This window comes from Dioscorea cayenensis, chromosome 17 (genome assembly GCF_009730915.1).
Source record: "Dioscorea cayenensis subsp. rotundata cultivar TDr96_F1 chromosome 17, TDr96_F1_v2_PseudoChromosome.rev07_lg8_w22 25.fasta, whole genome shotgun sequence".
Lineage (NCBI taxonomy): Eukaryota > Viridiplantae > Streptophyta > Magnoliopsida > Dioscoreales > Dioscoreaceae > Dioscorea > Dioscorea cayenensis.
The window spans coordinates 17,089,346-17,103,362 of NC_052487.1; the positions used below are offsets into that span (position 1 = coordinate 17,089,346).

Here is a 14,017-nt window from a genome sequence, read left to right on the forward strand (position 1 = left end):
TTTAATATGAATGATTTCAAAATAACAAATTCTTAACATTAATTGCTCAGATTCAAATTAAGCATAAGATAGATGTGGTATCTTTTCGAGGCGGTTGATTCGCGCTACCGAATACATTGCAACACATGTTGATCAAAGTGGGTTTGGAAAAATGATCTTGTCAGGAATAAAGTTACCAGGTTTTCTATATTGCCCGTGAGACTGTTAAATGGTGAAGAGCCAACAACTGAAAGAAGATAGTTCAAAATTTAAAGTTATAAAATAATGAAATAAGATTGTCCAGTAAAGGGTATTAGCAGCAAAATTAGGAGTTTTATTAAGATACTCTTAATCGATTATTATTCTTTAAAAGTGAAATTAGGGTTTTATTTCTTGATAATTTAGCTGATTACGATGGGCTCTGACATTGGTAATTTGTGTTGGTGTTGCGTTTTCTTCAAGTGAGACTCTTAAAATCAAAAAATCACATAGATTTGAAAATTCTAGGAATATCGCTGTTAAGTATATCGGCACTACGTGGAAGACACCCTTGATATCTTTCATCTCAATGGGAATTACAATCACAGGGAATTTCGGAAGTTCAAATCCCTCTGCCTCGTCCTAAGCGGGCAATGAAATAATATAAATAATGCTCACTTTATTTAAAAAAAAAATTATTTAATAATAAATAAATAAATATATCAAATAACTATAAAACTTATAACGATATAAAAATGAAGATTTTAAATCTACCATTTGATATTAGAAGCAAAAATAAATATAAAAATTTATTTAAAACAAAAATGGACTGGTACTAAGAGCTTTATAGAACAGTAACTTTCTTAATATATTTTTTACATTCACAAAATTTAAGTTTCAATTAATTTACTTAAGTGATCAAACTTTTATTGCTTAGACTAATTTCTATTAGGTAAATTTAAAGTTTTTAACTAAATTTATTTCAATTAATTAATATAAACGAGTTTAGTATACACTCTCCATGAAAATAAATGTTTAATTTATATTTAAAACCTATATAATTTATTTAATTCTATGTACTTATTGGAAAAACATCAATTTGAAAAGTTATTTTTTTAAAATTTTTAAACGAGAGTAAACGAGCAAATTGCACGATCGGTACTAGGTAATACGGTGCTGAACGCTCTCATCCAACTGGTGGGGATGGGGTTGCGACATATACCACAAAACTCTTAATATCATTATGTCCCATGGTTTTTAGAACTCAGACAATAAACATCCAACATATACTTTAAATGAACCTAGTGCAGTTTATTAAAGTTAAAAATTCTTTTCAAATCCTTGCTAAGGTGTTTATTCAAATTTATCTGATTAAAGTACCCCTAGATTCAAAAATTTTGTAATAATTGCATATATAAGTAGAAAAGACATCAAAATTGCTGTACATAAAGCAACAAAACAGCAACCTGAAAATAATCAATATAGGATTAAAATAGCACACGAGACACAACAGGGCATACTATAAACTCTCACTAAACCTCAAAAAACCATGTCTTTGCAAAACACTAGTGTCTCACTTTTCTTTCTTTTGGCTTCCCACTGGTACTCCTACTCTACTTTGTGATAATGGATCCATGCTCCACCACAAATTCCTGAAATACCTTCACTCCCTCTAGACTTGGCATTGGAGGATACCGGTGCCGAAGAGAACATCATCATCAACAACAACAAACTAGAAGAAGAACAAGAGAAACATCAGTATTAGTAGTAGCACCACCACGAGGACTCCAGCAGAGACAGTGGGGTTTACTTTTAAGATCTTGGAGCATCTCAGCCTTGGAACTCTCCAAAAGCCTCTCCTGCTGTCTCTCGCCACCCTCCTCCCTTACTCCTTAACTTAACCAGCAGCAACAGCTACAGGTCACGTACAAAGGGGCTTTCAGGTGGCTACCGCTTACTCATCTGACTTGCACCATTAACCCTCCCATTTCTCCAAGAGATCCTTGGAATAACAAAATTATCACTACTCTTCCTTCACTGTTCTATTTAATTAAATATACAATTATAAAAACTTTTGGGGTTTATAACCAATTTCCCTTGGACAAACTAGTGATTATTGAAATGTTTTGTTATTATTACAAAAGGTGCAACTTTTAAGAGGGAGTAGTACCAAGAGGGGAGGAGGAGGAGGAAAACAGATTGGCTTGAAAGATAGCAGGAGAGGGAAAACACTAGGGGCACTTAGTGTATGCAGCGACATCTATGGCCGTGTTGCGGCGGCAGTTGCGGCGGTGTGGCAGCTCAATCGAATGGGTATCGAAACAGGTGCGGCGTTAGCTTCGGCTGCGGCGCTGGTGGCTTCGCATTGCGATGGAGATGGCCCACACGTCGTTGGTGCTAAGTCAGATCTTGGGTGTTGTGGGCTGGCGGTTACTGCGCACACTAGTGGGGATATCATGGCTCTCACACGCCGGCGCCGCAACGAGGATTCTATATTTCATTCTATTATTATTATTATTATTATTATTATTATTTAGCCTTAGGTTGATAGCTATAGATTTTTGTGGTATATATATATATTTTATAATTTTTTTTTTCAAGAAAACTAGATAAACCATAAAATATGAAAGAATAGCTCATAATCTTCTTTGCTGTAATATACTTCTAAATATATAATAAGATTATTATAATGTGTTTATGTCATAACTTCAAGTTAAATTAGTTATTTAAAAATATTTTTAAGTGCTTTACTGTATGTCTGAGAGATTATAAAAATTTCAAAGGGGAAGAATCTTTCTAATAAAATAGATAAAATTTTGCAATGTAATAGCTATTTGACTTCTATGCAGCTGAGGTGTGTGTGCATGATTGAGATTTAATGAAAGCCATAGAGGTGTGTTTGTGTGTTTAGGGTGTCTTGCATTCATCGTAAGAGATATACACAATTTACAATATTCATAGTAGCAAACTGTTATGGAGGCTTGTGTGTGTAAAGCTTGCACATCCTTCTCCTGAATTTTTCTTCTAAAAAGTTTTTAAAATGTAATAATTATGTCAAATTTATAAAAGGAAAAAGATAAAGTATAATTCAGAAGATTTTGAAATTATCACATGTATGTACATATTAAAATTAATTATGTACTAATATTGTTATTAAAGAAGTTTGTATATTTTCAAATAAACTAATTAATCATTGACAACACTAATAATCATCGATATTTTATTTCATTTGGAATTTAATAAATGAGATATAGGAAAGAGCTAGCTAATTTTCATCACTAATCCAACATTTGTTATGTTAATGATGTCCATTTAAAAATGCAGCTTTTGCGAGGAGCAGCGCACACTAAAACAAGATTTCCACAAAGGAAATTAATTGTTCAACATTAACAGGAGATACTAAAGATGCAGATGCTAGTTCATCAGTTTTGGCATTTATTTCTCATGGTGAGAACCTGCTTAAAACGCACCAGAAAAGATTGCAGTCATACAAAACTCACATAATTTATAAAATGGTTGCTAAATATGGCACTAAGATTTATTATCAGAGTGTATGCAGGGTATCTGTGCAAAAGAAACTTTTTACTGTACAAAAGAAAAAACTATAACTACTTGAGGATTTAACCTTTTACTTTGATGGTAGGTGTACTTCACTGGAAACAAGTCTCTGTCTATGTGAACTCAAGTTGCAGGTATGTCACAATCACCATAATCCATAATTATGAGAAGTTTCTGAAACAGCTTATTACTTTCTAATACTGAACATTGGATCAATCTAACAAGCTTCAGGTGGTTATCGAAAATGAAGAGTACACACATGGCTGGAACTTTTGTGAAAGAAAGAGTAAGACAGATTTACCTGGTTTGACCAAATAGAAATGATGCATCAGTTAGGTTGAGTGGTGCTGTTCTTTTTCAGGTGTTGTTATTGATGTGTGCTCTGAGTGTTTCTGCATGGCCTGGTAGAGAGTCAGGAGAAGAAAACAATAAGAAAGCTTACTTTGCAATCAAAACACCAGAAAGATTGATTGAATTTGAATGCAAAAGTAAAGCTGAGAAAACAGATATGGGTTGAAGGCATACAGCAAATGCTCAATTCCCTGCCAACATGACATTTTTCGTAATTACAAAAAGCAGGACATCAGTGAATGGTTAAATGCAAGGAGGTGTCAAAAGTAGAATGGTATTATGTTTTCTATTTGAACCAAAAAGAATGTCTAAATTTGTATTAATATTGCATCTGCACCAATCTATGTAATTACAATTTACACTATCTACAAATGATATTGGCCGGATGGTAGTATTCAATTGATTGGACTTTCTCTATATGTTTGAAGCAAATTGCTGCTCACTCAAGTTCTGTGGTAAAATCGATATTGTCGACAAATACCTGCACAAGATCCAATTCTCACATTGAATGCAAGGTATGAGAGCTTAAATAATAACAAAGAAACAACACACTGGAGTAAATAACAGAAGGAATTTAAATTGATACACAAAGTTCATGCATATTCAGAAAATACGGTATTAAGTAACATCTAGATTCATTAACCCCAATTAGGCATTAAAATCTTTAGCCCTAAATGTGTCATGATATTTAATGAAAATTTGAGTTAAAACTAAATAGCTAGTAGGTCTACAGAATTACCAAAAAAAGAACGCATGCAAAACTCAAAAACCAATCCCTGAGCTGCCTCTTTGGTTTCACTAGGGATATTTCAGTTCCCCATTTTATTAGGGTTCCTTGACATTTGTATTAGAATAATAATATCACTAATGGAGATTCAACAAGAAATTCATTTCAAAAGAACTTTATTCAGGGAAAGAGGCTTCAATTGAGGCAAATTGCAGCTTGACAATTCTTATCTAGATTTGCCGGAGCTCAAGGAACGAGTTATTCAATTTAGGAAAGATGATGGTCATTCTGTTTTCCACTTGGTCCCATCACATAACACGGTATAATGCATGATATAAATCAGGCAAGTGATATTTCAGTTCCTTGTGCACAAATACACTAATTTTAACAAGTTTCGTAAAAGTCAAAAAGATGGAAGCAAGGTCTATAAAGAACTAAGCAAGAGTAGAAAGTTGGCCCATACTGTTTTCCAACCATCAGGATCCAAGCAGGCAGTGATCTTTGTGTTGATGCCAGGTAAAGGTCCAGGTTCACGAATTATCTTTCCCCCACATATTTTTATTGCTTCTGCTGTTCTATAAACATCATCTGTACCTATTGCAATCTGTCATGATAGAATGCAGTCAATCTCATAGTATAGTAGTGAACAAAAGAATTACACCAGTTGGATTTTCTACATGATCCAGCTCTGTTAAATCACTTTTTAAACCTGGGCCTAAAAGCTTCATCTGGTATCCATTCCTTTGTCATACTCATGAACCCCATAGTTATACATCAACTCCAAAAACTGTACTTTTATCTTCAGGTCCATATCCCATCATTGCTACTGTACACTGAGAAATCATTCCCAGTTATTAGATTAACTGGATAATAGAATAAAAATAAAGACAAGGGACGCAATGACATATAACTGAATTGAAAAGCACTGAAGAATTAAATTTTTGCATATATTCAGCTGCAAAATAGCACCAATTACATTTACACCCCTTTAAAAATTAATTTTATTTGACTCGTTGCAGATCCATACTACTTGCACAATGCCCTGACAATGTCATTAATAGAATCTGAACTCAATGGGTATACTTTGCAAATATATGCATTTATTGAAAAATTGGATATAGCATTTACAACGGTATCAACACAATGAAATTTCAGCCACTTTACAGCAGTCATTTACAAAAGCTAACTGACTTTGGGAGACAAAATTGCACCTGAGTTGCTTTACAGGGTAGTGCATGCTGGCGCACTCAAAGCACACGCGGAGGACATGAAGGCTCCTCAGTCGATACTCAAAAGGACTTTAACAGAGATCAATTTAAGAACTGCTAAAGAACTAATTGAAGAATTCAAAACTTTACAAAACAAAACAGTAAGGTTGAGCGGATGGATGTGATAATGCTTTCAAGAACTGTTCATTCTCAGGAATAGTGAGAACAAATTCAGAGAAGAATGAATTGTACTAACACCAATTTGTTCCTTTCATGAGCACATTTGAATCAGCAAAAAACGTGGAACATATATAATTGAATTTATTTAAATGAAGAAGATTTTAAAATATTCATTTCAAGGATATTATAAAGAAAATGGGTGCAAAACAGCAGAAATATCAAGTCAATCTACTAACTAGATTGCTTTGTTGGAAGGTTGTAAAATTAGTACTGATAGTCTGAACAGCAGCAAGCATTGCTCAAGTGAACTGCAACAACATAATCATTGCCTCTTGAATCATTTGCAGATTAATCTCCCACAGCAGTCCCTATTAAATGTAGTTCATTTGAGATCTAGATTCTTACAAAATACCCTTGATGTCATAAAACCTTTCATACCAAACTACTATAGTTTAAGTATGTTCTTTTATCATATTACATATTAATATGCGTTATTTTAGATCACAGGTAAATCTTGATAATTGCTGTCTCTCATGGAGAAAAAATGACTTTTGGATCCTCCATGAGACAAAAGACCACTTTTATCCTTTTGCAGTATAATAATGCACATTTTTATAGTTGAAAATTAGAGATCACAATCAAGAGACTCAAGAAAATATTTGCAACTGTGCGTGATGGCAATGAGATTTTTAAAGTTTTGAACTTTTAACAGTTTATATCAGTTATGAAGATTTGCAGTGTAAGGTTATATCAGTCAAACTTGTTAGAATTCATCTGAACAGGTCTGCAGAAAGAAAAATGATTGAAATGACACATATGCAGGTTAAAAAGAGCTCATGATGACAATAGTGCAATATGCATCCTCTGAATTTGCAAGTAAATCAAATTATAAATGCTCAGATCACCATAGATCGATCATGGTAGGTAGTGTTTGGGTGGTGACCACGGAATTCATATGCCTTTCAGAGCCCACGCATGGGCTCCCAAATCCTGTGTTTGCCAGGAGGTACATGAGGGTTTCATACCTTGAACTCCCTGTTTTAGTGATACAGTAGTGAAGCTTTGACTTGCAAACTCACTAGCACATAACCTGAAATCCAGATCTCTAAAATTCCTCAAACCAAACACTACCCTAATGGAAATTATGGATAATAAAGATCCATATGTTACTAGCCAAGATTACAAGCATAGCTAGGACAATTCAGTATTTCTTTTAGCAAATAAAGAAAATATAAATTAGAAGATCCATAAATTGTAAATCAATTCTTTAGGAAGTAAACAAGCCCTTCACTGATAGCTTAACCATGGTTATGACATCTTATAGTTGATTGTTTAGGAAAGCTATGAAAGATGGATTGCAGACTGAAAACATTGAAATTGGTCTCAAGGCCAAATAATCTGATATCAAGTGGGGAACTAAGCTTTAGGGACATTAGCTCACAAACAGAACAGAAATCCAATACCATAAAAATACTGAGAATTAGGTGCTAACCTTGTTCTCTGGATTGTCTTGTTTGCGCAGAAGCACCATGCCAAAAGCCTGAGTTTGAACATAAGAACAGATTCAGGACTTCAGAAAAACAGAGTGAAATTTCCATGTATGAACAGCAAACCAAAATAAACATCATAAGAAAACCATATCAAATTATTAAGACTTACTTTTTCATAGAAATTTATGGAACAAATCCAAGATCGCCCGCACCCGAAGCATTACTTCGACACAAGGGCTCTGGTGTGGAGGGCCCCTTTCCACAAGCTTGAACTTGTAACCATCAGAATCTTCAATAAAAGCAATCACAGTATTGACGGCGTCACTGACAGGACCAGGTTCCTTAATAACCTTTCCCCTTAGCTTTTTATGAGATCCACAGCTTTTGGACACCTATTTGAAATTTAACTGCCTTTTATGAGATATTTGTGTTTCCTCATTTGATTCTCTCTCCACAGCTTTCTGGTCTGCAAATGGCTTTTATGAGAAAAATGTCTGTTTCCTCATAATAGGCATGATTCATAATAAATAAATCTGAGAAAAGGGGAAAAGTAATAGTTTTACCTTAAAAACAAATAATCAAATAGCTAAATGACAAAAACTGTCGTAAATCTTCAGCCATATATATATATGAGTAAGAATTCAAAAGAACCAATTATACGTGAAACATCAAATTTGAACCCACTATGACATTTTGAAAAACAAACAAAAAGAGGAAAAACAAATCCAACAAGTATGCTTATGAACAAGAAACAGAATCTTACATCTTCAACTGCTATGCAAAAATGACCAAAGCCTGTTCCAATATCATACTTATCCACTCCATAATCTGTCAAAATTGACATGTAAAAGTATTTGTATTAGACACATATAGGTTCCGAAAATGTTCCTTTCCTATAAGAAACATGAAATGAATGGATCTGTGAAAAATTATCAACATTTAAGCATATAGCAGCTTCAAAGCATGATAATATTGGAAGCATGGCAAACAGAGGTTGAACTACTGAGAGACATTAGGTAGATTACTGTAAGTCAGCTCAACAACAAAGTGAGAATCTCTCTGGCCCAAATCCAAGGAAAGCATTAGTGCATCTTTCCTCAGGAATGTCACGTCTCCTTAGCAGCTTCATTCCCAAGCATTCAGTGTAGAACCTGCATTATTCAGATGAAGACAAGGTCCAGAAGCAGTTAATAACCATATCCCCCAAAAAGCATATTTGAAACAGAAGCTCAACTAGAAAAAGGTAAATACTTTTTATGGTCTTTTTCCAAATCTCCAACACGATAAAACAACATGAAGTAATCTCCTTTATCTCTTTTGACCCACTCCAGTGCACTTTCTCTTGACTGATGGTGGTGCTTGCACAAGCCATATTTCCAGCAGTGCTGGCTTCAACACTGTTTACTTCTGCTCTTTGCTTTCATGTAAGTTCTTATTCCAAACAACTGTTCTGGAAAGTAAGGCTGGAAGGTAACTCAAAATCAATATTCAGCCTATCGTGAGGTAATCATCTTCCACAAGCAAATATACATGACTGTTAGTCGAGCTTTCTCATAATAACCATAACAATAGCAGGACATAAAACAAATATGCACCAAATGGGAATGTTAGAGAATTCTACAATGCTGGTTCAAATGAGTAAAAAGCCTCAGAATTTTTGTGCTTGGTCAAATAGTTCCTGTGAAGTCAGTGATGAATGTGAGTTGTCCACATCAACTTTTACAGAAGTAGCATCAAGTACAAACAAACTGCCCGGTGCAAGTGTGATTGTAACCCTTCTCCAAAATCCAATAGCATCCTTAGTTTCTATAAATAGGTACAATGGTAAATTTAACAGTTTTTAAAAAGTAGAAATTTGACATCTTACCTTATTTTTGCATTTCTTCTAGACTTAATTTTGTTACAAAAATTCACCTCATGGATCAAATTCAATCAAACAAGAAGAGTAGTAAGATTTCCTTTCTAGTATGGTAAATTCTGATTCAAGCTAGCCATGGACGGTTCATTCAAACCATCTTCACAGGAGAGCAAAGTTGTGGGCACCTGAATCTCACTAAATATCTTCATATCTATTAGGTAGACTTTTATCCTTGTTGAGGATATACAACGTGCAGGGCAATAGAAGTGATTTACAGTAGCTTTTCTAGCACAAGACTTAGTCATTTCATGACCGCTTGGGAATATTATCCATTTTGACAACCCGTATTGTTGTAGGCGTAATTTAATAAAATTGAAAAACCAGCATTCAAGTGATCTTATGCACAGGTCGAAGGTACACTCTGTCCTGTATTTCCCCATCACAACTTGATTTTCAAAATGTTGTCACGAAAACATCAAAAGGTCTTTTCATATTCAATCTTGGTATAATTGAAAACTGGACACATCAAAAACTCCACATCCTTGAGAAAAATTATATATATATATATATATATATATTCTATTATAGAGAAAAAGATATAAGATGACACTAAAAACTCTTCTGAATAATAACCATAAGCACTTCACTCCAAACTCATATATCAATTTTGGATATAAAATCCACTCGGACACCATATAATCTAATAAACACACACATCAGAACTCCTTATCGCTGATGAAAAACCAAGTCAGAAAGCATCTAGCGTCTTAATAAATGAATTTTACAGTTTCAACAAGAAACGCAATCCAAAACAAATTAAGAAAAAGAACATTTATCAAAAAGAATTCGCCTGGGTATCCCTCAAGAATTACGCGGAGGAACACTTTCATAACCAATACACACAAAGACAACCAAAAAGAGAAACTTGAAGATAATTCTAAACCCTTGATTCAAAAGACGCACATAAAAGGCTTACCGGAGACGCTGACGAGAGCGAAAGAGTGGACGGAGGCGAGGGAAGGGGAAGAGGCTGCGATGCTGGCAGAGGACTGGCGGAGGGATGCCGTTGAAGGAGGATGACGAAGCTCATAGGACGATCTCACCATCACCGAGCCGCCTCTCTCTCTCTCTCTCTCGTTGAAGTGATGATGGATTCTTTCCTCTCGTCCTGTCTCGCTAGTTCGCACTCTTCGACGCTTGTCTATTTAAAGAGGCTTTTGGTAGGCATGCCACCATGTGATGACGGTGTTTGATAGGGAATCGAGGAATGCTGACCGTATCGATGGAGTTTAGGCAGATGAACCTGGAAAATTAGTTAATATAGACAAGTCAGTGGACTTTTATGGGATGTTAAATAATACTAACTATTAATACACATACACATAACGACTATTATTACCTGAAATCGCCAAAAACACCTTTAAGCTTACTAATATCGCTATACCCTTATTACTAACTCCCAAAAACCTCTTCATTTTTAATTCCATTGCTTTTTCAACTCCCCAAAACATGTAGTGAATCTGGATTAGAAACTATGATTTTCAAATTTTATGACGAAAAAGCGCCTCTGTAGTGTGTAGTCGTGATCGACAGCCTATTTCTGCAGATAGAGAGGGAAGTGTCCGTAGGGTAAATCCTGAGAGACGAATTTACTCGGAGCCTTTAGTTATCAATTAGCGCCTTCGCTTTTCCATTTCCAAGCCGCTCTCGTTGTTTCTACTCGGCTAAAATCAGAATTGCAGCTTTTCCCTTTCCACCGGGTATCTCAAGGAGAAGTCCCGCGCAAATAGTTGGTCATTTCACCGCTTGCAACGAGGTGATCGAGTATGGTTTTACGTTTCGGCTTGCTCGGCTGCCCCTGTCATTACGAAGATATCAAGCTCGCAGGGGGTTTCTCATTGGGGTTTTGTTAGTCCCAAGCAGGCAATTTCTCCGCTTAGGGTTTTGTGTTGTTTTGAGCTTGTCTCAGATCACACTATCGTCAAAATAGTCGATTGTTATGGGATTTGTCGGTGAATATTTATAACGTACATTTCCCCTTTCATTCGATACGGTTACGCTTTTACAAATGAGGTTTTCACGCTTATGAAAATGAGGTGTTACTGCTTAAATTTTGTTGTCTCTGCTTATGGCATTGTTTTCTCCGCTTAATAAATGAGTTCTCCGCTTAACCATCATATCTCAAGTAAGAATCACAGGTTACCGCTTAAAATCTTATACTCGGGTCTTTAAACATCTGCGATACCGCATGTTGAATGTGTTGTTATTGCCAGGCTATGGACTGCGCGCCAACCTAGTTAACTGGGTGATGCCGCTGGCACAATCTAGAGGAGACCTCAGTGAATTGAAAGATACCGACCCTCGAAACCGGGAGATCATCCGGCGATACCGCTGGCAAGATTCAATCGAAATGGAAGCTATATACCAAGAGAGGGCTCTTCTTGACTTTCTACCGCATAGTACGTACGGCCGCACTAATAAATTCGGGATCGGGAAAAGCTCGCTGAAGTTTCAGCGCGTGACGTGCGCCCTCGTTTCTCTGGTCTCAATGCTCAGTGGCGACGCAGCAAAGGTTTCGTATAGAAGAAAACCCGCCCGACTGCTCAAGGGAGGTATTTATCAAAACCTACAGAGACACAGACTCTATCAAGACATCTTGCAAGAACTTGTTCGATGCAGGGTGAAGAATATAATTTTGTCAACCTCGATGAAAAGTGTACTCATGGCATACCTTTCCAAATACATCATGCGCTAGCTTCCAAACCGATCGCTGATTATGTCGATGATCTGGCCCGCGTATACGCAAGTACGCACTGACGACAAGTACGGTCACGGAGGACATTCCACAAGTAACCGGCCGAGATGAAGATAGATGCGCCCGAAGAAGACCAACACACGATATATAAGGTGCTCGGTCGCTGCTTAACGTATGGTTTTTACGAAAATGACTGTAACGGCAAAGAAAAGTCCACTTCGCAAGATCCTCATGATGCCGTGGATACGTGAAAGTAGTTACCTAAGCAAGCGTATGTGAGAAACCACTTTGTTATCGTCAAGGAAAAGAGGGTACTGAAATCACTGATAATGTTTAATGTGGCATTTTAATGTTTAAACATTTTATTTAGAGTTAACTTTTATTACTTTATTAGCTTTAAAATTTATTCATAAAGGTTTAAACTATTTTGTTCTCCGCTTAAAATATACTCTATGAATCGCTTTAATATATAAAAACTCGCTTTTAAATATAGTTGTTATAGTTTAAATCAATGATTTCTACCGAAATTGTCTGGTTTATATATGTTAGTTTCTGAGTTGGTTCCAAGAGGCAATCAGAAGAAATATTTGTTGGGCCAACCGACGGATGGATGCTATTGTCTCGAACCACTTGCTCGAAGTAGGGATGAGAGGGCGACTTATCGGGCACAAGGCCACGTTTCCTCCCACTTTCCAACCTCACCACGACGTGACGCATTCCTCGACGGAGAAGCCTCCCCTACGGCCAGAGCAAATAAACTCTACCACGACAACGACGATACCCTCTAACCGTGGGCACTTCCGACCACGGCAGCCCCGTCGTACGGCACCACCCACCACCTTAGGCGAAGATGTCACCGCAACTCTTTACGCAGCGCGAGTGCGATATTGACGACGAAGCCTTTGTACTCGCCGTGTTGAGGCAATCGAAAGACGCTTCACAATCGATCGCTTGTCCTCCAAAAGAAATGAATCCACCCGGGATCTGACGAGGCAGTCGGAATTTGAGCCCACGCAGTATTACGTCATCGGGTAGGGTATTCCAAGACGCTACATTCGAAGAGACTTACGTAAAAAGAGGAGAACATTATGCATCGTTTCGCCTCCCACCGCGGACGATGTAAACAACAGCAACACCATCGACGGTCGATGCGTCGCTATCGGTGTCCTGCCACCGCGAGATGACATCTGGCCATGACGGTGGAGGACATCGAGATGATGCGGGCCGCTGTCACGTTGAGAAGATCGCTTGGTCTCCCTTTGTTAACGAAATCCCTCGACCCACTGGAACTGGGCCGCCGAGATCATGTCATCAAAGACGGACACAATCCCTCTAAAGAACAAGCAGAACAAGCCGGGCGGTGTGTCTGCTGATGCTGCATCGGTGCGGCCACGGTCGAGGAAGATCGCTGATCTCTGCTGTCGCCGTGGCGCGGCTGCATCGCGCGTCGCCAGACACAATCCCACAACAAAAAGCATGGGCGGCTGTCTCAGAGTCGATGCTCGCTGCCGCCCCTCGCATTGCCGCGTATTACTAACCAACAACAACAACCCACCATGTGGCGGATGTGTCTCGGCTGATGCCGCCGCCCCTCGCGACGGGTTAGAAGATGTCAGGCCAACACCGGCCAAGGCTTCAATGACAAGGTCTCTATGAAGACTCCCCGACCGAGAAAACGTAGGGAGATGATCAAGGCTAATTGGGGAATTGGACAAGATTACCAAGAAGTCTTCATTCCGGGAAAGAAAAATGGTTGGCCAATCATATTTCCTAACAAATACGGTAGCAGAGTTGATAGAGGGATCTTCCTTGAATCGCCAGAGTAACGGAGGTATACAGTTTTCACGATGAAGTTTAAAGTTTTTATGATAGTGTTTTAACTTTTGTGAGTAGTGTTTTAAATGTTTATATGTTACTTAATTTATCTACTAA

General features: G+C 37.2%; 1 pseudogene; it reads right to left on the reverse strand.

Moving 5' to 3' along the window:
* Positions 1–4,298: 4,298 nt before the first annotated feature.
* Positions 4,299–10,436, reverse strand: LOC120281177 (annotated as a pseudogene).
* Between the last annotated feature and the right edge of the window lie 3,581 nt (positions 10,437–14,017).